This window comes from Lissotriton vulgaris, chromosome 3_1 (genome assembly GCF_964263255.1).
Source record: "Lissotriton vulgaris chromosome 3_1, aLisVul1.2, whole genome shotgun sequence".
NCBI classification, from domain to species: domain Eukaryota; kingdom Metazoa; phylum Chordata; class Amphibia; order Caudata; family Salamandridae; genus Lissotriton; species Lissotriton vulgaris.
The window spans coordinates 2,134,967,364-2,134,992,572 of NC_141689.1; the positions used below are offsets into that span (position 1 = coordinate 2,134,967,364).

Consider the following 25,209-nt stretch of genomic DNA (forward strand, 5'->3'; position numbering starts at 1 on the left):
GCGCTGTTAACCCTGTACCTCATAAAAAAAAAATGATGATACTTGTAAAGCGCACTGTTACCCCATCTCGGGGTGTCCTGGCGCTGAAGACTGCTGGGGAACCCGTCCTGGCTTTCCCTGTGAGATGGTCCCTTCTGAGTATCTCCAAGGTGAAACCAGGCATCCCCGGCGTCTGTGGGGGGGTGTTGTAGAGATGAGGCAAGCTTAATGCCCAGAGTTGCCGAGTGTGATCTCTGGTTAGAGTAGGCACCGAGGCGAGAATTATCGAGTCCGTTGACCCTGGTCCACAACCCTGCCGCATCGGGAATTGAACCCTGGTCCCGGCCGTTCTCTGCTTCTGGGTCCGCCGCCTCTAACCAGTGAGCCACACCACTCCACTGCAGTTACAGGAGCACACTACTCACCCTGCACTCATGGGACACTTCACTCACCTATCTCCCTCAATGCTCACTCTGCAATCTCACTCAAACAAGCCCATCACTAACCATACATTTATTCGTCCCACTCTGCACTTACGTCCGCACCAAAATTCATATGGTCACCTCACTCACCCTGCGGCAGGCGCGCAACACCCATTGGGCTCACCGGGCTTCAGCCCCACCACCCCCCGTCGTCTTCTTCAGCCCGGGCTAATTTGACACGCACTGAAATGACTGCGCATCGGAGCTGAGAATGTCATTTTTATTGATGCAGCCTGAGCCAGCCAGCCTCTAAACAGTGTCAGTGAACCCCCAGCCCCCACCTCTTGTTTTCCTTTACTGGCGCCGAGGTGATATCCTTGCCTGAAGGCAGGGATTTCACCTAAGTACTTGATGTGTTCAGCATGGAGTGGGAGTGGGAAGATGCACACAGCAGGGGGAAAGGGACGGCCAGTGCAGGTGATGCTTTTCCTTTGTAAAGGAATTTCTGCTGGTGTCATAGCCCAGGGTTTGCTGTCTGTGCACTTGTATGGATGTGTATTCCATACAAGTGCACAGACATCAAACCCTGGGCTATGACGCCAGCAGGAATTAATTTACAAAGGAAAAGCTTCACCTGCACTGGACATCCCTTTCCCCCTGCTGTCCGTGCACTTGTAGGGAATTCAAATCCATAGCGCAGCTCACCAGGGGCCATATGTATCAAGCCTTTTGCGAATCACAAAGGCCGAAAGTCGTAGAATTTCGGTCTTTGCGAATCGCAAACGGTCTTTTTGCATGTTTTGGCATGTATCAAAAATTCGCAAAATAAGGAATCGCAAAGATTTACGATTCCTTATTTTGCCATAGCATTTAAGGAATCACAATTTTGCGATTCCTTAAATGCTATGTATGTAGCATTTTTGGTTTGCGAATTTTGGTTAAGAATTCGCAAATTACCACCAACTTGTAGTTGATGGTAATTTGCGAAATCTTTAAAAAATACACAATTTGGCATTCTTAAAGGTGGCATGTGATGCACACACATGCCCATAGGGCATGTATGTGCACCATATACACACACATGTACATTTCAGGGGTGCAGCAGGGTGTCTTTGAGACACCCCTGCACCCTTGAAATAATTCTCAAATTGCGATTAACAAATTGCGAATTCGCAATTTGAGAATTACTTCACAAACATTCCTATGGGCCTCCTGGCCCATAGGAATGAATGGGAAATTATTCCTTAATTGCGATTAGCAATTTGCTAATCGCAATTAAGGAATTTTAAGGAATCGCTAAAATATAGCGAATTTCTTCATACATACCATTTTGCGATTTCTAAATAGCGATTCCTTAAAAATCGCTATTTAGGAATCGCAAAAGGGTTTGTTGATACATATGGCCCCAGATAAATGGTGAACAGGGCCATGGATCTTTCTCTAAAGAGGAGAGTCCCCTCCGAATATGCAAATGTAGTGTAAGTCTGTAGTGTTCATTTTTTGGGGTGCTAGTGGGTAACTTTAGGGTTCAGGGTGAGTGTGGGTTTTAGGGTGCCAGGGAGTAATTTTAGGGTTCAGGGTGGGTTACGGATTGGGGTGCCAGGGGGTAATTTTAGGGTTCTGAGTGGGTATGGGTTTTAGGGTGCCAGGGGTAATTTTAGGGTTCAGGGTAGTAATGGATTTTGGTGTGCCAGGGGGCAATTTTAGGGTTCAGGACGGGTATGGGGGCCAGGAGGGTAATTTAGGTGTTCAGGGTGGGTGTGGGTTTTGGGGTGCCAGGGGTAATTTTAGGCTTCAGGGTGGGTATGGGTTTTGGGGAACCAGGGGTAATATTAGGGTTCAGCGTGGGTATGGGTTTTGGGGTGCCAGGGGTAATTTTAGGGTTCAGGGTGGGTATGGGTTTTGTGGGGCAAGGGTGTAATTTTAGGGTACCGGGGGAACTTTTGGGGGTCAGAGTGGTAATGGGTTTTGGGGTGCCAGGTGTAATTTTAGGGTTCAGGGAGGGCATGGGTTTTGGGGTTCCAGGGGTAATTTTAGGGTTCAGGGTGGGTATGGGATTTGGGGTGCCAGGGCGTAATTTTAGGGTTTAGGGTGGGTGTGGTTTTCGGGTGTCAGGGGCAATTTTAGGGTTCAGGGTGGGTATGGGTTTTGGGGTGCCAGGGGGTAATTTTAGGGTTTAGGGTGGTTAAGGGTTTTGGGGTGCTATGGAGTTAATTTTAGGGTTCAGGGTGGGTATGGTTTTAGTATGTGAGGGGGGAATTTTAGGGTTCAGGGTGTGTGTGGGTTTTCGGGTGTCAGGGGGCAATTTTAGGGTTCAGGGTGTGTATGGGTTTTGGGGTGCCAGGGGGTCATTTTAGGGTTTAGGGTGGTAATGGGTTTTGGGGTGTCATGGGGTTCATTTTAGGGTTCAGTGCGGGTATGGGTTTTAGGGTGTGAGGGGGGTAATTTTGGGGTTCAGGGTGGTAATGGATTTGAGGGGGCAAGGGTGTAATTTTAGGGATCAGTGTGGGTATGGGTTTTCGGGTGCCAGAGGTAATTTTAGGGTTCATGGTGGGTATGGGTTTTGGGGGGATAAGGTGTAATTTTAGGGATCAGCGCGGTTATGGGGTTTGTGGTTCTAGGGGGATGATTTCAGGGTTCAGGGTGGTAATGGGTTTTGGGGTGCGAGGGGGTAATTTTAGGGTTGCATGTTTTCTCCGCTTGACCTGAGCATTAATCGATCCTGATTAACATTAGCCACGCCCCTTCATTTGCCATGTTAGCCCCAACCCCCGAAATTAAGACCTAGTTGCGCCCCTGCCCTGCAGTCACTCCTCTCACCCTACTCTCACACTGTTACATTGCTCACCTTGCAGTCACATGGGCACTCCTGTCAGCCACACAGTGCAGAAGGTTAATGTGCCTGCTACAAAGAACGTATATCGAGCACATCACAGAACTGAATGTGAGTAAACTACGAGTAGCCTATAAAAAAATGAATTGTTTGTCACAAAGGGGATATAGAGAGATGAGGTACATTGTTGGTGAGTGGGGGTAAGGGAATTCATGGAGAAGGAGGAAAAGGGGGTGGGGCACCAAAAAAAGACTGTTACACCTTGTGCAACCAGTGCTAGGGCCAGCCCTGGCTGGGAGTCTTAGCCCCCCTGAAGATCGGGTATAGTTGCATCCCAGAGGGCTGCTCACACCGTTGGCTCTGGTGCCACTACACTTGCTGCACTATTGATAGCTAGCTCTTAGGCCTACTGCTGTGCGACTGGCAGGTTGTTTGCACGTGTTACCTTTATCCAGACCACCCTTTGGGATGAGGCCAAGCTCCTCATCTATATGGGGGCAGAGGGGAGCAGTAAAGCATGTTACTTAGGCTTCCAAAGTGTGGGACAGCTATGGTTCCGAAGGGCCCTTGTGTACCCTTCCCAAGGGTTCTTCCCTGTTGTGAGGTCTTGTTAAATATCCTTCACCCCATTGGCAGCGGGCCTCAATTGTCTTGACATGCTTCCAAAACAGGTGCATGCGCTTGGGCAATAAGGGAAATCATACTTCGCAAACGTGCATTGATTATCCCACGAGAAGGCCAATCTGCTAGCCCTCGGGGTCAACTCCACCAAGACCAAACCTGCCAACTCATACGGTGCCACCGTGTGTCACACGATTTCGACACACTTCACACGGGCACCTGGTGATCAGCCGAAATCACACGGTGGCATGTTGAAGGGAAAACTAGCTGGAAATCACTGTAAATAATGGATTTCCAGCTCGTTTTCGCTGACTTTATAGTGCAGACTTCCATTATGTGGTGTGAAGAGAAACACGCCAGGACTTCGCCACTAGCCTCAATGATCCTTTGTTATTACATTTTTTAAAAGACACAGTGGCGGGGTTGCCTCTTACGTAGCTATCGGCACGAGCCCCACCCCCAAAGACCCCGCCCCCTCCTCACAGGGTGGCATCAATTTGTAAGTTGGCAGGTGCCTTTGCACATAAGCAGCAGCTTGAATAATACTTCTAATGTCTTAAGATAGTCAAGTGACGACGGTAACGCCCCGTTTTATCCCGTTTTCCACCCCAACTCCCTTAAGCCCCAGTACAATGATGTATATTACCATGAACTGTGGTATCTGCTCCTTGGAGTGAGAATTGGAATGTTGAGGATGTGGAGTTCTTTGGTGGCATAGTGATGTCTTCTTTCTCTCTAGCCTTTTTACGGTACGTCTGTGAATCTCTTTGTTATTAATGTTGACAAGAGTGCTTCCCGTCGTGTACGACCCAGGACACGTCAGAAGCAATAAGGGTCTGGTACCAGGTGCCATTTTGTGACTGGGTAAAAAAGCGGATGCAGGTAGTTCTTCCATATGGCCGCCAGATGGCGCCCGGAGCCTCTCTCTCGCTCTCTCTCCACTCTCTTCTCCAGTAATTGATGGAGGCAGCAAGAGGAGATAATTAGTTTTATGTATATAATATTTGATCATGGAGATATTTTTGCCTTCTTCAAAAACGCTATATGGAGCCCGTAATATGTGTTAAAATAGTTAATTTGGCATTATCTGTTGGAATTGTTTTACCGGCCCTAGTTGAGATTGTTGTAGCATCCGCTGAAAATGTAGGCAATGTAAGCAATGTTAAATCTAATTTTTTCTGTGCAAAACCTAATTAGCCATTTTAAAAAAGGTTAACGCCAGCGCCTGAGACGGTTTTTGTTTAATAATCCCATTACTGGCGGCTCATCATGTATAAAATGGTGCAGTAGGATGCAAAATTTCCACTTGTTTATAAGTGTATCCCAGAGAAATGTATAAAACAATCCGGGGCAGAGGAAAGGGGAGGTTAGTGCGGCTTGGAGTGTCCTCGCCGGAAACGTGAGTATAGAGCTTAAGCCCTCTTCCCTTCGTGTGTGTATATGTGTTCAGCTGCTGCTCTTTCTTTTGCACCGCTATATCATGTGCACGGCGTGTTGGTGTATTTTCACGGCTGCTCTCTGCGTTTCTACCTTTGTGTTTCCTGCCGGTGTGCTTTGCCGGCGTCGGCAGCAGCAGCCCTGGCTGTGCTGCAGCGTCCCCGGGAGAGGGGGCTGCTCCGGGGAGGCGCCGCGCAGCTCTCGGCTCTCTGGGGGTCTTGGGGCGGTGGGCAGGAGCTGCGAGGGGCCACCGCTACCTGGGACGGCTGGACACGGGTACCCCTGGATGGTTGATGCCCTCTGCCCTTTTCTAGGAGTCTAAGCCCATTCAGCCAATGGCAGAAGAATAAAAAAAAATTTAAACTCGTGTTTACGACTGAAGTGGGGGCTCCCACCCTGGGGGGGTCACCATTGTAAGGTGCGAAGTCGTGTTATTTGTTGGTGTCAGACAGCTGAGGCTTTTATTTTTATTTTTTTCGAATATGTTGTTGGAAATAGTGTTTGGGGCACTCTAACATCATATTGTGCTAAATCTGTCCGTGATTATGTGAATCATATTTTAGTTATTGTCAAGCAGTTGCAGCGGTTAGTTAGTCATATGCGCATATACCTTTCCCCAGCACACGTCTGTTTTTTCCAGTGTGTGTCGAGAGGCAGGCGGTGTTCCCGCCCCAGTCTGAGGCACACACGGGGCACGGCTTTCGAAGACCGACCGGGGCCCTGCGGTGATTCGGGGAAGAACCATTGGGCCCAGTTGGGTAGGCACGCGCTGGAATAACGCGTGGTATCACGGTTCAGAGCGGCACGTTACCTTCTCTTATCCCCGGCAGTATTTAGAGCGGTTTTTCCAACTAAGTACAGTAGAGTAAATATACTGCGTGCAAGGGTTCCTGCGCGCTATTTCAACCCGCATTGCTCTGGACTTTAGCTGCATTACGGCGCTCTTTCAATAGCTCCTCGTCTGTAAGCCTATAGTTCCATGTATCATTTTCCTGGTTAAGATTTCACTTGACCATTTGCAAATGGATGCAAGACCCTTTTGCTAGTGTTTGGGGTTCTGCGCTTTACTGCGGATAATTTTTCTGATGTTTGCAGTCGCATATTGGCCCTAGCCGAGGATGTTTTTCAGGTTCAAATGCTACATTTAATTTACCTGTAGAATTTCGGGTTTTTCCCATAGCAACATATATAGTCCATTACCCAAACCCTGTTTACGCAATGTATGTTAAAGGAACCATTTAGTACTGGACGACTGGAATTTACATCAGGATTCCCTAGTTTATTTCTGCCCTTTATTCTTGTACCGTTAAATCAGCCAATTGTAACACCTGCTGTATACAACGCTTAACAACGACTTCGAAGCGCTATATTTAGCTCAGATGTAGACCGATCCCGCCTCAGCCACTTCCTAGAAAGGGACCAGTGAACAGAGAAAGTACACCGATGGTTGGCCATCTTGTGTTACCAGAGCTAACACACCTTAATGCGTACAAGCGCTTTATGCACAGTTTTCTTATTTGCGCACGCTGTATATTATTTCTAACATCGAATTGAACAGAGGCGCCCCTGTTGCCCGTCGTGTCTGCAGGCGCTGCGTTTGTTCATGGAATCCAAGCAGGACCCCGTAGGTGCGGGCTCCAGCCGTCCTGCTGCAGGTAGGGGCTTCTCCCTGGGGGAGACAAATAATAATAGTGATACATTTTATATAGCGCGTGCTTATGCAGGGGGCTGTGTCCAAGCGCTGTGATGAGCATATTTCGAGGAGGTTTGCCAACCTCGCGCAGATGATAGACGGGGTTGGATTTGCTGGTGATCTCGGCGTCTAGCGCCTACGTGCAGGGCTGGGGCCCGCCGAGGCGCGATCATCAATGTAACTGCCCAGGGACAGTGCGCCTCTCTTGGACGTTCATCCCTTGTATCCAGAGTCTGCGCTTCCACAATAGCGCCTAAATATTTCACCAAGTGGAACCTGGCTCTAGAAGGAGAACGGGTCTGGGGCGGCAAAGGCTGCCGTTTCCAGTTCACTATTGAACACGCCTCATTCGCGCTTTTAAAAGATTTCGAAATGCGTGTTATATCCGAGGAGGGTTGAAAGGTTTGCCCGAGGTTGTCACGGACGCCACAAGCGCGGCTTATGTACTGAACCCGGAGCCGCCGACGGGCGGACAGTACCAGAAGCCACGAGCATAGACTATTTTAGAACCGGGGTAACATAGGTTGCACCTTGAAAAATGTCCTACATTTTTTCATGACGCGAAAAAATGTAGGACATTTTTCAAGGTGAGCCTAGATGCCGGACACTGGAGTGCCTTTCCCCTGGTCTAGGAGCTAGAAGTGTCCTTCCCCCATGACCGCCCTCAAAGACGGCGCAGTCATACAACCAACCCGTTGTCATAGTTAACATATATGTAAGTGAGTGTGTTAAAAATGACAACGGGTCTGGTTGCATGTGTATACACATACATACAAACACACACACACTAGATTGTAGTCAGGCAAACCCTGAAAAATGACCCACACCTCATAGCGGCTTTTCAAGCAGGCCGTTCAGGTCTCACCCCTACGCCCACATTTTCAACATTGCTAATCCTGGAGAGAAAACAATTGACGTAATATTTCCCAGTTAGTGTTCTGCTGCACCAGTAGCGCTTAGAAACGTGCTGCGCCCCGGCATAAGGAGCCCTTTATACATCGTTACAATTCAGGACGGAGTTCGCGCTCGTAGCGGCTAGAGGCGCGATGGTAGTTCCGAGTGCTGTGCAGGCTGATCCTTTCCCAACATTACTGACTTGCAACAAACACAATATCTCGTTTGCGTTATAGATATATTTTTTTAGATATTTAGCGCCTTTCTCCCACGGGCGTCTTGCCGCTACAAGCCACTAGAAGCCCAAACTAAGTTCCGTAGAAAATATTAATTTTATTTCCTGAACTGAAGCTGATGGCCCAAAAATATGGGGAAAGCCCTGGTTCTTGGACCTGCCTGCTCTTTCCTTCTAAGGTATAAAGGCAGGGTGCGACGTGTGCCAGTTTCACGAGTCTCAAGAGAGACACGGGGAACTAGGAGGACGCGAATGAAGGAGGGGGGAGAGGAGTGATTGAGGGAATGAAATAAGAAAGGAAAACATGAGGCGGGAGGAGAAGGGAATCGAGGAAAGGAGGAAGAAGGGAGGACGTGGAGGAAAGCAATAGAGAGATAATAGAAGGGAATACACAGTGAAAGGAAGGAAGAATATACGGAAGAAAGGAAGAGGGAATGGAAAAGTATACGGGAGGAGAAAGAGAAGAACGAAAGAAAGAGAGAACGAAAGAATGAAAACATTGAATGAGTGACAGAATAAGGCCCCGAAGTATGGATCAAGAAGGAAGGAAGGACGGTGCGGACGAATTAAGGAATGTAGGAATAAAAGGGGTTTGAGCACCTTGCCGTGGGCCCTTCCTAGGAGAATCGATCACCCGAGCCCTGGGCTCGGGAGGAAGGGGGCAGAAATGTGCTCCGGAGGAGGTGGGGGCCGGGGGCATACAAAGGTCCCCGAGTGACAGGCCGGCCAGGACCCGGACCAGGACGCGGACAGGCGAGGGGCTTCAAAGGACGCACAGAAAGGGGGCGGGACGCCTTTCTGAACCGGGCATGGATGAAAAGCCCCCAAAGCAAACAGGCGAAGAAAGCGATTATTCCCGAAAAAAGAGAGGGCGTCAGAGGGGAAAATGGAAGAAAGGGGACAGGAGAAAAATAAAGAGACAACCTCATGAATGCGCCGCCTTTGGTGTGAGGAGAAATGTGACAAGGACATGAGGCAGGTTGTAGAGACGTCGAGCGCCCTCCGGGAGCACGGAGGGGCCTGCTCCGGGGGCAGCCAGCACCTGAACTCACTCACCCGCAAAACAAAAGAGCCCAGCTCTGGGCAGTGTTCCCTTCACCTCACCTCACCTCACCCATAGAACCAACGAAACCCACGCTGGAGCAACTCACCTCAGCTCACCCATAGAACCAATGAAACCCACGCTGGGGCAATGCGCATCTCACCTCACCCATAGAACCAACGAAACCCGCGCTGGGGCAATGCGCATCTCACCTCATCCATAGAACCAACGAAACCTGAGCTGGAGCAACTCACCTCACCTCACCCATAGAACCAACGAAACCCCCGCTGGAGCAACTCTCCTCACCTCACCCATAGAACCAACGAAACCCGCGCTGGGGCAATGCGCATCTCACCTCATCCATAGAACCAACGAAACCTGAGCTGGAGCAACTCACCTCACCTCACCCATAGAACCAACGAAACCCCAGCTGGAGCAACTCACCTCACCTCACAAATAGAACCAATGAAACGCGCGCTGGAGCAACTCACCTCACCTCACCCATAGAACCAACGAAACCCGCGCTGGGGCAATGCGCATCTCACCTCATCCATAGAACTAACGAAACCCCCGCTGGAGCAACTCTCCTCACCTCACCCATAGAACCAACGAAACCCGCGCTGGGGCAACTCACCTCACCTCATCCATAGAACTAACGAAACCCCCGCTGGAGCAACTCTCCTCACCTCACCCATAGAACCAACGAAACCCGCGCTGGGGCAACTCTCCTCACCTCACCCATAGAACCAACGAAACCCGCGCTGGGGCAATGCGCATCTCACCTCAACCATAGAACCAACGAAACCTGAGCTGGAGCAACTCACCTCACCTCACCCATAGAACCAATGAAACCCCTGCTGGAGCAACTCACCTCACCTCAGCCATAGAACCAACGAAACGCGCGCTGGAGCAACTCACCTCACCTCACCCATACAACCAAAGAAACCCGCGCTGGGGCAATGTGCATCTCACCTCATCCATAGAACCAACGAAACCTGAGCTAGAGCAACTCACCTCATCTCACCCATAGAACCAACGAAACCCGCACTGGAGCAGCTCACCTCACCTCATCCATAGAACCAACTAAACCCGCGCTGGAGCAACTCACCTCACCTCACCCATACAACCAACAAAACCCGCGCTGGGGCAATGCGCATCTCACCTCACACATAGAACCAACGAAACCCGCGCTGGGGCAATGCGCATCTCACCTCACCCATAGAACCAACGAAATCCCCACTGGAGCAATTCCCCTCACCACACCAATAGAACAAACAAAACCCGCGCTAGGGCTGGAGCAACTTAACTCACTCACAGAACCATAGAAACCAGCTCTGGGGCAATGCGCACCCCACCTCACCTCACACATAGAACCAACCAAACCTGCGCTGGGGCAATGCGTATCTCACCAATCCATAGAACAAAAGAAACCCGCACTGGGTCTGTAGCAACTCACCTCACCTCTCCTCACCCATAGAATCAACGGAACCCGCGCTGGAGCAACTCACCTCACCTCACCCACAGAACCAACGAAACCCGCGCTGGTACAATGCGCATCTCACCTCACCCATAGAACCAATGAAACTCGCGCTGGAGCAACTCACCTCCCCTCACCCATAGAACCAACGAAACCCGCTGGGGCAATGCGCATCTCACCTCACCCATAGAACCAACCAAATCTGCGCTGGGGCAATGCGCAGCTCATCTCACTCGCAGAACCATAGAAACCAGCTCTGGAGCAATGCGCATCTCACCTCACCTCACCCATAGACCAATGAAACCCGCGCTGGGGCAATGCGCATCTCACCTCACCCATAGAACCAACGAAACCTGCGCTGGAGCTTCTCACCTCACCTCACCCATAGAACCAATTAAACCCAGGCTGGGGCTGGAGACACTCACCTCACCCATAAAACCAACGAAACCTGCGCTGGAGCAATGCTTATATCACCTATCCATAGAACAAAAGAAACCCGCACTGGGTCTGTAGCAACTCACCTCACCTCTCCTCACCCATAGAATCAACGGAACCCGCGCTGGAGCAACTCACCTCACCTCACCCACAGAACCAACGAAACCCGCGCTGGTACAATGCGCATCTCACCTCACCCATAGAACCAATGAAACTCGCGCTGGAGCAACTCACCTCCCCTCACCCATAGAACCAACGAAACCCGCTGGGGCAATGCGCATCTCACCTCACCCATAGAACCAACCAAATCTGCGCTGGGGCAATGCGCAGCTCATCTCACTCGCAGAACCATAGAAACCAGCTCTGGAGCAATGCGCATCTCACCTCACCTCACCCATAGACCAATGAAACCCGCGCTGGGGCAATGCGCATCTCACCTCACCCATAGAACCAACGAAACCTGCGCTGGAGCTTCTCACCTCACCTCACCCATAGAACCAATTAAACCCAGGCTGGGGCTGGAGACACTCACCTCACCCATAAAACCAACGAAACCTGCGCTGGAGCAATGCTTATATCACCTCACCCATAGAACCAACAAAACCCACGCTGTGGCAATGCACATCTCACCTCACCCGTAGAACCAATGAAACCCGCGCTGGGGCAATGCGCATCTCACCTCATTCCGGAGAACTATAGAAACCAGTTCTGGGGCAATGCACATCTCTCCTCCCTGGTAGAATCTTAGAAATCAGATCTTAGGGCAATGTGCATCCCAACCTCCCCTGGGAAACCATAGAAACCCGCTCTGGGGCAATGTGCATCTCACCTCACTCACCGAACCATAATGACCAGATCTGGGGCAACTGGAGCATCTCACCCCCCCACCCCCCGAAGAACCATAGAAACCAGCTATGGGGCAATATGCATCTCACCTCACCCACAGAACCATAGAAACCTGCGCTGGGGCAATGCACATTTCACCTCACCCACAGAACTATAGAAACCAGATCTGGGGCAACTGGAGCATCTCACTTCCCCCGGAGAATCATAGAAACCAGATCTGGGGCAATGCATATCTCCCCCCTCCCACAGAACCATAGAAACCAACTCTGGGGCAATGCGCACACCTCCCCCCCCCACCTGCAAAACCACAGAAGCCAGTTCTGATGCAATGTGCTTCTCACCTCACCTACAGAACCATAGAAAACAGCTCTGGTGCAATGCGCATCTCGCCTCACCCACAGAATCATAGAAACCAGCTCTGGGGCAATGCACATCTCACCTCACCTATTGAACCATACAAACCAGCACGGGGGCGATGCGCATCTCACCTCTCCCACAAAACTATAGAAACCAGCTCTGGGCCAATTCACATCTCACCTCACCCACAGAACCAAAGAAACCAGCTCTGGGGCAATGCACATCTCTCCTCACCAATTGAACCATAGAAACCAGCTCCGAGGCAATGTGCATCTCACCTCACTCACAGAACCAAAGAAACCAGTTTTGGGGCAATGCACATCTCACCTCACCCACAGAATCATAAAAACCAGCTCTGGGGCAATGCACATCTCACCTCACCTCGCCCATTGAACCATACAAACCAGCTCTGGGGCAATGCACATCTCACCTCACCCATTGAACCATAGAAACAAGCTCTGGGGCAATGCACATCTCACCTCACCATTGAACCATAGAAACCAGCTCCGGGGCAATGCACATCTCACCTCACTCACAGAACCACCAGCTCTGGTGGAATGCACATCTCACCTCACCCATTGAACCATAGAAACCAGCTCTGGGGCAATGCGCATCTCACCTCACTCACAGAACCATAGAAACCAGCTCTGGTGGAATGCGCATCTCACCTCACCCATTGAACCATAGAAACCAGCTCTGGGGCAATGCGCATCTCACCTCACTCACAGAAATGTAGAAACCCTCTCTGATGCAGTGTGCTTCTCACCCCACTCACACAAAGAAACCAGATCTGATGCAGTGAAGGCAGATCTGGTGCAGTGTGCTACTCACCTCCCTTACCGAACTATAGAAACAAGGTCTGGGGCAATGCACATCTCACCCCACCCCCAGAATCACAGAAACCAGCTATGAGGAATGTGTATCTCACCTCACTCACAGAACCAAAGAAAGCCGGTCTGGGTTTTGTCCATCCCATATTCACAACGCAAAATACCCCACTTTAGGGCAATGTGCGCACCGCCTCCCTCACAAAGCAGAGAGATCTGCTTTGCTGCAAGAGCACCATACATCACTCCCAAATGAGGCAATGTGCATCTCACAGCACACAGGTAGAGCGGAAAACAAATCAAAACCCTCTGGGGAAATGTGCACCTCACATCAGTCACAACATAAAGCATCCCGCTGTGGGATATAATGTGCTCCTCACAACACTCGCAAAATAAGCCTACTCAGGCAGGGTGCATCTCACCTCACTCACAACACACAGTACACGTTATGCAGGCAGGGTGCACTTCACCTCACTGACAAACAGATCACAAGGATCCACCTCTGGGGCAATGCACAGGTCACGGGACGACGTGCGCCCCACATCCCTCTTTCACAAGGTCCAGAGAAGCCTTCTAGGGTAGCACTTAGCACAGGAGTGCCTCGCTAGGTTCGTGTGCCTCTCACACCTCTTAAAAACACAGCAAAGGACCCTTGTTCTTGTCACAACGTGCCTCCAAGGACAGTCCGAGCCAGCGTGACCCCCTTCGATCACAAGCAGAGAAAAAGAATCCGCCTATGGACTCTGTGCTCTACATGTCACACGCGAAGCACTGCGCCCCTCCCATCACTCCAATAATCTTGCTCTGTGGGCAGTGTGCCCTCACATCACTCACAGATTCAAGGACACCTCGCATAGAGCACTGGACCTCAGAGCACACCAACACCTCACTCACTCACAAACTCAAGGACACCCAGCTCAGGGGAGTGGACCTCAGAGCACACCAACACCTCACTCACTCACAAACTCAAGGACACCCAGCTCAGGGGAGTGGGAACTCAGAACACACCGACACCTCACTCACTCACTCACAAACCCAAGGACACCCCCCTCAGGGGAGTGAGAACTCAGAAAACACCAAAACCTCACTCACTCACAGACTCAAAGACACCCAGCTCAGAGGAGTGGACGTCAGCGCACACCAACACCTCACTCACTCACAAACTCAAGACCACCCAGCTCAGGGGAGTGGAACTCAGAGCACACCAACACCTCACTCACTCACAAACTCAAGACCACCCAGCTCAGGGGAGTGGAACTCAGAGCACACCCACACCTCACTTACTCACTCACTCACAAACTCAAGGACAACCAGCTCAGAGGAGTGGACCTCAGAACACACCAACACCTCACTCACTCACAAACTCAAGGTCACCCAGCTCAGGGGAGTGGACCTCAGAGCACACCAACACCTCACTCACTCACAAACTCAAGGACACCCAGCTCAGGGAAGTGGACCTCAGAGCACACCAACACCTCACTCACTCACAAACTCAAGGACACCCAGCTCAGGGGAGTGGACCTCAGAGCACAGCAACACTTCACTAACCAAAGGACACCCAGCTCAGGGGAGCAGACCTCAGCGCACAGCAACACCTCACTCACTCACTCGCAAACTCAAAGACACCCAGCTCAGATGAGTGGACCTCAGAGCACACCAACACCTCACTCACTCACAAACTCAAGGACACCCAGCTCAGAGGAGTGGGCCTCAGAGCACACCAACACCACACCCACTCACAAACTCAAGGACACCGAGCTCAGAGGAGCAGACCTCAGCGCACAGCAACACCTCACTCACTCACAAACTCAAGGACACCCAGCTCAGGAGAGTGGACCTCAGAGCACAGCTACACTTCACTAACCAAAGGACACCCCGCTCAGGGGAGCAGACCTCAGCGCACACCAACACCTCACTCACTCACAAACTCAAGGACACCCAGCTCAGAGGAGTGGACCTCAGAGCACACCAACACCTCACTCACTAACAAACTCAAGGACACCCACCTCAGAGGAGTGGACCTCAGCGCACAGCAACACCTCACTCACTCACTCACAAACTCAAGGACACCCAGCTCAGGGGAGTGGGAAGTCAGAACACACCAACACCTCACTCACTCACTCACAAACCCAAGGACACCCCGCTCAGGGGAGTGGGAACTCAGAACACACCAACACCTCGCTCACTCACTCACAAACCCAATGACACCCCGCTCAGGGGAGTGGAACTCAGAGCACACCAACACCTTACTCACTCACAAACTCAAGGACACCCAGTTCAGATGAGTAGACCTCAGAGCACAACAACACCTCACTCTCTCACAAACTCAAGGACACCCAGCTCAGGGGAGTGGAACTCAGAGCACACCAACACCTCACTCACTTACTCACTCACAAACTCAAGGACACCCAGCTCAGAGGAGTGGACCTCAGAGCACACCAACACCTCACTCACTCACAAACTCAAGGACACCCAGCTCAGAGGAGTGGACCTCAGAGCACATCAACACCTCACTCACTCACAAACTCAAGGACACCCAGCTCAGGAGAGTGGACCTCAGAGCACAGCAACACTTCACTAACCAAAGGACACCCCGCTCAGGGGAGCAGACCTCAGCGCACACCAACACCTCACTCACTCACAAACTCAAGGACACCCAGCTCAGAGGAGTGGACCTCAGAGCACACCAACACCTCACTCACTAACAAGCTCAAGGACACCCAGCTCAGAGGAGTGGACCTCAGCGCACAGCAACACCTCACTCACTCACTCACTCACAAACTCAAGGACACCCAGTTCAGAGGAGTGGACCTCAGAGCACAGCAACACCTCAGTCACTTACAAACTCAAGAACACCCAGCTCAGGGGAGTGGAACTCGGACACCCAGCTCAGAGGAGTGGACCTCAGAGCACACCAACACCTCACTCACTCACAAACTCAAGGACACCCAGCTCAGGGGAGTGGGCCTCAGAGCACACCAACACCTCACTCACTCACAAACTCAAGGACACCCAGCTCAGGGGAGTGGGAACTCAGAACACACCGACACCTCACTCACTCACTCACAAACCCAAGGACACCCCCCTCAGGGGAGTGAGAACTCAGAAAACACCAACACCTCACTCACTCACTCACAAACTCAAGGACACCCAGCTCAGGGGAGTGGACCTCAGAGCACACCAACACCTCACTCACTCGCAAACTCAAGGACACCCAGCTCAGGGGAGTGGGAACTCAGAACACACCAACACCTCACTCACTCACTCACTCACTCACAAACCCAAGGACACCCGCTCAGAGGAGTGGGAACTCAGAACACACCAACACCTCACTCACTCACAAACTCAAAGACACCCAGCTCAGAGGAGTGGACCTCAGCGCACACCAACACCTCACTCACTCACAAACTCAAGACCACCCAGCTCAGGGGAGTGGAACTCAGAGCACACCAACACCTCACTCACTCACAAACTCAAGACCACCCAGCTCAGGGGAGAGGAACTCAGAGCACACCCACACCTCACTCACTCACTCACTCACTCACTCACAAACTCAAGGACAACCAGCTCAGAGGAGTGGACCTCAGAGCACACCAACACCTCACTCACTCACAAACTCAAGGACACCCAGCTCAGGGGAGTGGACCTCAGAGCACACCAACACCTCGCTCACTCACAAACTCAAGGACACCCAGCTCAGGGGAGTGGACCTCAGAGCACACCAACACCTCACTCACTGACAAACTCAAGGACACCCAGCTCAGGGGAGTGGACCTCAGAGCACAGCAACACTTCACTAACCAAAGGACACCCAGCTCAGGGGAGCAGACCTCAGCGCACAGCAACACCTCACTCACTCACTCACAAACTCAAAGACACCCAGCTCAGATGAGTGGACCTCAGAGCACACCAACACCTCACTCACTCACAAACTCAAGGACACCCAGCTCAGAGGAGTGGGCCTCAGAGCACACCAACATCACACCCACTCTCAAACTCAAGGACACCCAGCTCAGAGGAGCAGACCTCAGCGCACAGCAACACCTCACTCACTCACAAACTCATGGACACCCAGCTCAGGAGAGTGGACCTCAGAGCACAGCAACACTTCACTAATCAAAGAACACCCCGCTCAGGGGAGCAGACCTCAGCGCATACCAACACCTCACTCACTCACAAACTCAAGGACACCCAGCTCAGAGGAGTGGACCTAAGAGCACACCAACACCTCACTCACTAACAAACTCAAGGACACCCAGCTCAGAGGAGTGGACCTCATCGCAGAGCAACACCTCACTCACTCACTCACAAACTCAAGAACACCCAGCTCAGAGGAGTGGACCTCAGAGCACAGCATCACCTCAATCATTCACAAACTCAAGGACACCCAGCTCAGGGGAGTGGGAAGTCAGAACACACCAACACCTCACTCACTCGCTCACAAACCCAAGGACACCCCGCTCAGGGGAGTGGGAACTCAGAACACACCAACACCTCACTCACTCAATCACAAACCCAATGACACCCCGCTCAGGGGAGTGGAACTCAGAGCACACCAACACCTTACTCACTCACAAACTCAAGGACACCCAGTTCAGATGAGTAGACCTCAGAGCACAACAACACCTCACTCACTCACAAACTCAAGGACACCCAGCTTAGGGGAGTGGAACTCAGAGCACACCAACACCTCACTCACTTACTCACTCACAAACTCAAGGACACCCAGCTCAGAGGAGTGGACCTCAGAGCACACCAACACCTCACTCACTCACAAACTCAAGGACACCCAGCTCAGGAGAGTGGACCTCAGAGCACAGCAACACTTCACTAACCAAAGGACACCCCGATCAGGGGAGCAGACCTCAGCGCACACCAACACCTCACTCACTCACAAACTCAAGGACACCCAGCTCAGAGGAGTGGACCTCAGAGCACACCAACACCTCACTCACTAACAAACTCAAGGACACCCAGCTCAGAGGAGTGGACCTCAGCGCACAGCAACACCTCACTCACTCACTCACTCACAAACTCAAGGACACCCAGTTCAGAGGAGTGGACCTCAGAGCACAGCAACACCTCAGTCTCTTACAAACTCAAGAACACCCAGCTCAGGGGAGTGGAACTCGGACACCCAGCTCAGAGGAGTGGACCTCAGAGCACACCAACACCTCACTCACTCACAAACTCAATGACACCCAGCTCAGGGGAGCAGACCTTAGTGCACAGCAACACCTCACTCACTTACTCACTCACAAACTCAAGGACACCCAGCTCAGGGGAGTGGAACTCAGAGCACACCAACACCTCACTTACTCACAAACTCAAGACCACCCAGCTCAGTGGAGTGGAACTCAGAGCACACCAAAACCTCACTCACTCACAAACTCAAGGACACCCAGCTCAGGGGAGTGGACCTTAGAGCACACCAACATCTCACTCACAAACTCAAGGACATCCAGCTCAGAGGAGTGGACCTCAGAGCACACCTCACTCACTCACAAACTCAAGGACACCCAGCTCAGAGGAGTGGACCTCAGAGCAGGCCAACACCTCACTCACTCACAAACTCAAGGACACCCAGCTCAGAGGAGTGGACCTCAGACAACTTACTCACTCACAAACTCAAGAACGCCCAGCTCAGTGGAGTGGAACTCAAAGCACAGCACACCAACACCTCACTCACTCACAAACTCAAGGACACCCAGCTCAGAGGAGTGGACCTCAGAGCACACCAACACCTCACTCACTCACAAACTCCAGGACACCCAGCTCAGAGGAGTGGACCTCAGCGCACAGCAACACCTCACTCACTGACTCACTCACAAATTCAAGGCCACCCAGCTCAGGGGAGTGAAACTTAGAGCACACCAACACCTCACTCACTCACAAACTCAAGAACACCCACTCACTCACAAACTCAAGGACACCCAGCTCAGAGGAGTGGACCTCAGAGCACACCAACACCTCACTCACTCACAAACCCAAGGACACCCAGCTCAGAGGAGTGGACCTCAGAGCACACCAACACATCACTCACTCACAAACTCAAGGACACCCAGCTCAGAAGAGTGGACCTCAGAGCACACCAACACCTCACTCACTCACAAACTCAAGAACACCCAGCTCAGGGGAGTGGAACTCAGAGCACAGCACACCAACACCTCACTCACTCACAAACTCAAGGACACCCAGCTCAGGGGAGTGGGAACTCAGAACACACCAACACCTCACTCACTCACTCACAAACCCAAGGACACCCCGCTCAGGGGAGTGGGAACTCAGAACACACCAACACCTCACTCACTCACTCACAAACCCAAGGACACCCCGCTCAGGGGAGTGGAACTCAGAGTACACCAACACCTCACTCACTCACAAACTCAAGGACACCCAGCTCAGAGGAGTGGACCTCAGAGCACACCAACACTTCACTCACTCACAAACTCAAGGACATCCCGCTCAGGGGAGTGTACCTCAGAGCACAGCATCACCTCAATCATTCACAAACTCAAGGAGACCCCGCTCAGGGGAGTGGTCCTCAGAGCACAGCAAAACCCCACAATCCAAAGGACACCCTGTTCAAGGGAGCGGACCTCAGAACACAGCAACACCTCAAAATCCAAAGGACACCCCACTGAGGGGAGGGGACAACAGAAACAGAGCACAGCAACAACTTGTTCATTAACCAAAGGACACCCCGATCAGGGGAGCGGACATCAGAGCACAGCAACACCCCCTAACTAACCAAAGGACACCCCAGTCAGGGGAGCAAACCTCAGAGCACAACAGCAACTCACTCACAATCCAAAGCACTCCCTGCTCAGGGGAGCGCACCTCAGAGCACAGCAACACATCACTCACAAACTAAAGGACACCTTACTCAGGGGAGCGGTCCTCAGAGCGCAGCAACACCTCACTCACAAACCAAAGGATACCCCGCTCAGGGGAGTGGAACTCATAGCATAGCATCACCTCACTGATTCACAAACCCAAGGACACCTCGCTCAGGGGAGTGGTCCTCCAAGCACAGCAACACCTCAAAATCTAAAAAACACCCCACTCAGGAGAGGGGACGTCAGAGCACAGTAACTACTTGTACACTAACCAAAGGTCACCCCCCTCAGGGAGCAAACATCAGAGCACTGGAACACCCCTTCACTAACCAAAGGACACCCCAGTCAGGGTAGCGAAGCTCAGAGCACAAAAGCAACTCACTCACATGCCAAAGAACTTCCCGCTCAGGGTAGCGCACCTCAGAGCGCAGCAATACCTAGCTCACAAACTAAAGGACACCTCACTCAGGGGAGTGGATCCTAGAGCACAGCATCACCTCACCCACAAAGCAAAGGACTCACCACTCAGAGGAGTGGACATCGGAGCACAGAGTCACCTCACTCCCAAACACAAGGCCACTCTGCTCAGGGGAGCGAATCTCACAGCACAGCAACACCCTTACTCACAAAGCAAACGCCACCCACTCATTGTAGAAGGCCTTAGAGAACTTCACCTCACTCAGAATCCAAAAGGACACCCCACTCAGAGGAGTGGACCTCAGAGCACAGAGTTACCTCACTCACAAACCAAAGGACAGCCCACTCAGGAGAGTAGATCTCAGAGTACAGCAACACCCTTACTCACAAACCAAAGAAAACCCCACTCATGGGTGTGGATCTCATAGCATAGCAACACCCTTACCTACAAACCAAAGGCAACCCCACTCAGGGGAGTGGACTTCAGACCACAGCAACACCCGCACTCACAAACCAAAGAAAACCCCATTCATGAGAGTGGATCTCAAGGGAAACAACTTTTACAACGCAACTTTTACACCACACTACCATTACAACAAAACTTTTACAACGCAACATCCATTACAACGCATGCATTTACAACGCAACCATTACAACGCATACCACTACAACGCACACCAATACAACGCATGCCATTACAACGCAGTCATTACAACGCATACCATTACAACACATAGCATTACAACACAAAGTACCCTTACACTATCCAACACTTACCCTACTGTTGCACCCCCTGGAGTTAGAATAGTAATTTTAACCCCTACACTATCCAACACTTACCCTACTGTTGCACCCCCTGGAGTTAGAATAGTAATTTTTACCCCTACACTATCCAATACTTACCTTAAATGCAATGTAATGTTATGCGTTGTAATGGTATGCGTTGTAAATGTAGTATGCGTTGTAGTGGAATGCGTTGTAAAGGTAGTTTCAAAGAATTTGTTGTAATGGCATGCGTTGTAATGGTATGCGTTGTAATGGATGTTGGGGTGTAAAAATTGCGTTGTAAAGGTAGGCGTTGTAAAAGTATGAGTTGTAACGTCATACATCCGGATCTCACAGCTCAGCAACACTCTTACTTACAAACCAAAGAAAACCCCACTCAGGAGAGTGGATCTCATAGCACAGCAACACTCTTACTTACAAACCAAAGAAAACCCCAAACAGGGGAGTGGACTTCCGAGCACAGCAACACCCTCACTCACAAACCGACGGACACCACACTCAGGGGAGTGGACTTCAGAGCACAGCAACACCCTCAGTCACAAACCAAAGGACACCCCACTCAGGGGAGTGGGCCTTAGAGAAGATCGCCTCACTCACAATTAGAGCAAAGCGACCCTGCCCTGAATAGTGTGTGGGGGGGGGGGGGGTGGAGCAATTCACCCCAGTAGCAGGGATAGCCCACTCCAGGGGCGGGATGGAGGGCAGCTGGGGCCCTGGTACACATCACCCACAGTATTATATCCGTGAGACTCGTGGTTTGAATTACAAGTTGCACATGTGTGTTCACATTGATTGCCATAATATATTGTACGTCGGGCGGGTGTGAATGAAGAGAGCGCCTAGAGGGGGTGGGCGGGAGATGGTGCGCAGCGTGAGAGGAACGACAGGACCAGACGATTAAAAAAACAACAAAGACAAAGACAAAAACTTGTGTGCGCTCAGGGTTGTTCTTCATCGGATTACGTAGTAGCCTTTTTAAATTCGAGTATTGTCGGATATAGAAAAGTTCAGCAGCACTTGCATAATGCAATGACGTAAAGCGCCCGTAAATGCATAGTAATAATTATAACAATAATAACTTTTAATATTATTATTGTTATTATTTGTATCATTACTATTTTTTTTTCTAATATGGAGGTCAATTAAAGAAAATGCTCATTCGAATAAGTAGACCATATTGTGTACGTGTTACAAAATAAAAAATGGTATGCTTGTTACAAAATGTAAAAAAAATCCAAACAAACACTGATAAATAAAATATAGATCTATTTAATTTCACCCCAAAAAGACAATGGCCGAGATAAAAGATAAAAGTGTTCGATGACGCAGCAGCTTCAAGCTGCGGTTATTATTATTATTATCCATAATAATAGAGTGAGGGCGGCCGTTGTGTCCTTGTTGAAAAATGAACGCAAACAGCCCTCCTCCTATTACACCCCCCCCACCCACCCCCCCCCCCACCCAACCCCCCAGAAAAAAAACACGAGCGCCGCATCCGAGGCTGTATGTACCTTCAAAAATGTTGAAAAAGAAGGGACCAGAACTAGTATATTTTTCGGTTGAAAAAGTAGTGCGCAGCGTCTGTGATGTGAGTGGATTCCTTGGGTTGGGGGAGGGGGGGGGGGGGGGGGGTAAGAAAGAGAGAATAGTGAGAAAGGAATGAAAAGTCGCGAAGAAGGGAGAAGAGAGAATAACGAGTGAAGTGCGAACCGGGAGGAAGGAGACAAGGGGACGACAAAGAAAGAGGGAGGAGAGAAAGGAAGAAACAATACGGGGGAAGGAAACGAAGGAGAGGAATGGATAACGACGAAAGAGATAACGGGGAAGATGAAATAGGGTGGAGAAGGAATGAATATACAATAAGGAGGAAGGAGAGTAGAGAATAACGAGGGAATACAGAACGGGGAAGATGGAAGGGGGCGGAAGAAGGATGGAAGAGGCATTTCGGGAAGAAGAAACAAAGGAGGAAGGAGAGGAGAGGAGAAAGGAAGGAAAGGGAAAAATAATGGGGCGAAAACGAGGAAAGAGGGGATGAGAGAACCGTAGAAGAAGTAATAGATAAGAAGGAAATGAAGTTGAAGGGAAGAAAGAGCATGAGGAAGAAAGAAAGAAAGAAAGAAAGAAAGAAAGAAAGAAAGAAAGAAAGAAAGAAAGAAAGAAAGATAGATAAGGGATGCGGAGAAAGTAAGGAATAGACAGAAGAAAAATGGGAAAGAGGAAAGAAGGGAAGGAAGGAGGTGAGATATGAAGAAAGGAAAAGATGGAACTAAGGAAGAATGGAAGAGAGGGGGCATATTGAAGTAACAGAAAAAGGAAGAAATAAGAATGGTGATTGCGGCGATGATAGCGCCGAATTAACGAAAGAGGGCCCTTCTAAAGACTGGAATAAAAAGAAAATAAATGCGAAAGGAGAAAATAGGAAAATAAAGGCAGAATAAAGAAATAGTAACATCTGGGAATAAAGAACGAAATAAAAAACAGAGTGAAAAATAAAGCCGCTATACAGGGAAAAAATAAGTACGTAATAAAACGAAAGGGTGGTGACAAAAAGAATAATACAATGTAAAGAACGGAAAAAATAAGAAAGAACCGAATGAAAATAAGCGCCGATTGGGGGAATATGGAAATGAAAAGAGCGGAAGAACGAGTAAAGGCAAGGATGTAAACGGAACGTGCGGAACGAAAGAATGGGAGGGCTGAGGGTGCAGAATTATACAATTTATGGAAAGGGTAAACAAAGAAAGGACGGGTTAAATGGAAAGAAGAGAGGGTTATTTTTGGAAATAAAAATGTATAATAATATGATAGAAGGAAAAAGAAGAAAGAAACATAATAGTAAGGATGCAGGCGTAATATAAAAAATTACACAATAGGGACACCTGTTACAAAGACTAGTACCGTCAGAAATGACGGTATGACCTTATCTATTAAAACCAGCTGGTAATTAAAGAAGGATAGGCGTCGATTGTAAAATGGAAAAGAAAGGTAAAAAATAGAAACAAAGGGATGGAGGGGCAGAATAAAAAACGATTACAGTAAAAAAATATTTAAGATGAAAATAGAAGACAGGAGACAGAGGGAAAAAAGAAGGACAATTTAAAAGTAAGGAAAAGACGATAGATATCTGAAACACAAAAATACAATACAGCCAATAAGAAAATGAAGATCAAAATTCAAGAATGTAATACAACGATAAGGTGAGAATGGGGGAAAAAAAATAACACACGGCACGATAAGGTGGGATGTAACCAGTAAAGGAAAAATAAGGACTTTAATGACAAAAGCTGGAAGGCGTGAAAAAAAAGAGGGAGAAAGAAGAGCCAAAGGAAGGTAAAAGTAAAGGGAGAGATTAAAGGATACAAGGCAGGACGGCTAACAAAGGATAATGGATGGCCCCAAATCTAGAGTGACTGAACAAAAAGAGAATAAAAAAACAAGTATACGTAGATAAAAACTGAATACATAAAAAAAAGAAAATACCACGAAGACAGAACGAGGGAAAATCGAAAACGAAAGGGAATTGGGGGCGTAACAATGCGGTAATAGGATAGGGGCGCGAATCAAACAGACTCAAATAAAAATGTAAACGGGCTCCGGAAAATATGAACAGCGGGCCAAGATGACCCTCCTGCCCGCCTTTCCCATCGGCACCCTTCTCCTCTGAAAAGTGCAAGAGAAGAGTCCTTCTTTCACTTCTAGGGTCACCCTGCCCAGGCTGCAGAGCCAGCATTGCTCGGTGGGAGACACCCCAAAACGTGCAGCGCCCTATTAAACGCCCGCTCCCCTTGTGGGGTACCGGCGTGAAGGATGTGCGTCCGTCCCTCTTGGGCTCTGTAAATACACGTGTTTTTATTATTGTCTCTATTATTTTGGGGTTATAATATTTTTATTTATTTTGTATTTTAACTTTGTAAATATTCATTGGCTTATGCTGTAAAATGATCTTCTTCCCCTATACAATGGCCATTGCTGGATATACCTGAAGCTGCCCCAGTCATGTCTTTTATGCTGAGATACTTCCGGGTTAATTCACATGCTGCTGGAATCCTGGTGCATTTGCGCGTTACAT

At 49.9% G+C, this 25,209-nt stretch overlaps 1 long non-coding RNA gene across 2 annotated transcripts in view; it reads left to right on the forward strand.

Annotated features, from left to right (window-relative positions):
* LOC147728914 (uncharacterized) overlaps positions 1-25,209 on the forward strand; it is a 190,146-nt gene that overhangs the window by 112,783 nt on the left and 52,154 nt on the right. Inside the window, exon 1 of one of the 2 annotated variants that reach the window (XR_015309587.1) lies at positions 5,158-5,254. The exons of the other annotated variant lie outside the window; for it this stretch is intronic. This is a non-coding gene — a long non-coding RNA (uncharacterized LOC147728914). Of the gene's footprint in view, positions 1-5,157; positions 5,255-25,209 lie in introns of those variants that run through there. 2 annotated transcript variants of the gene reach the window in all.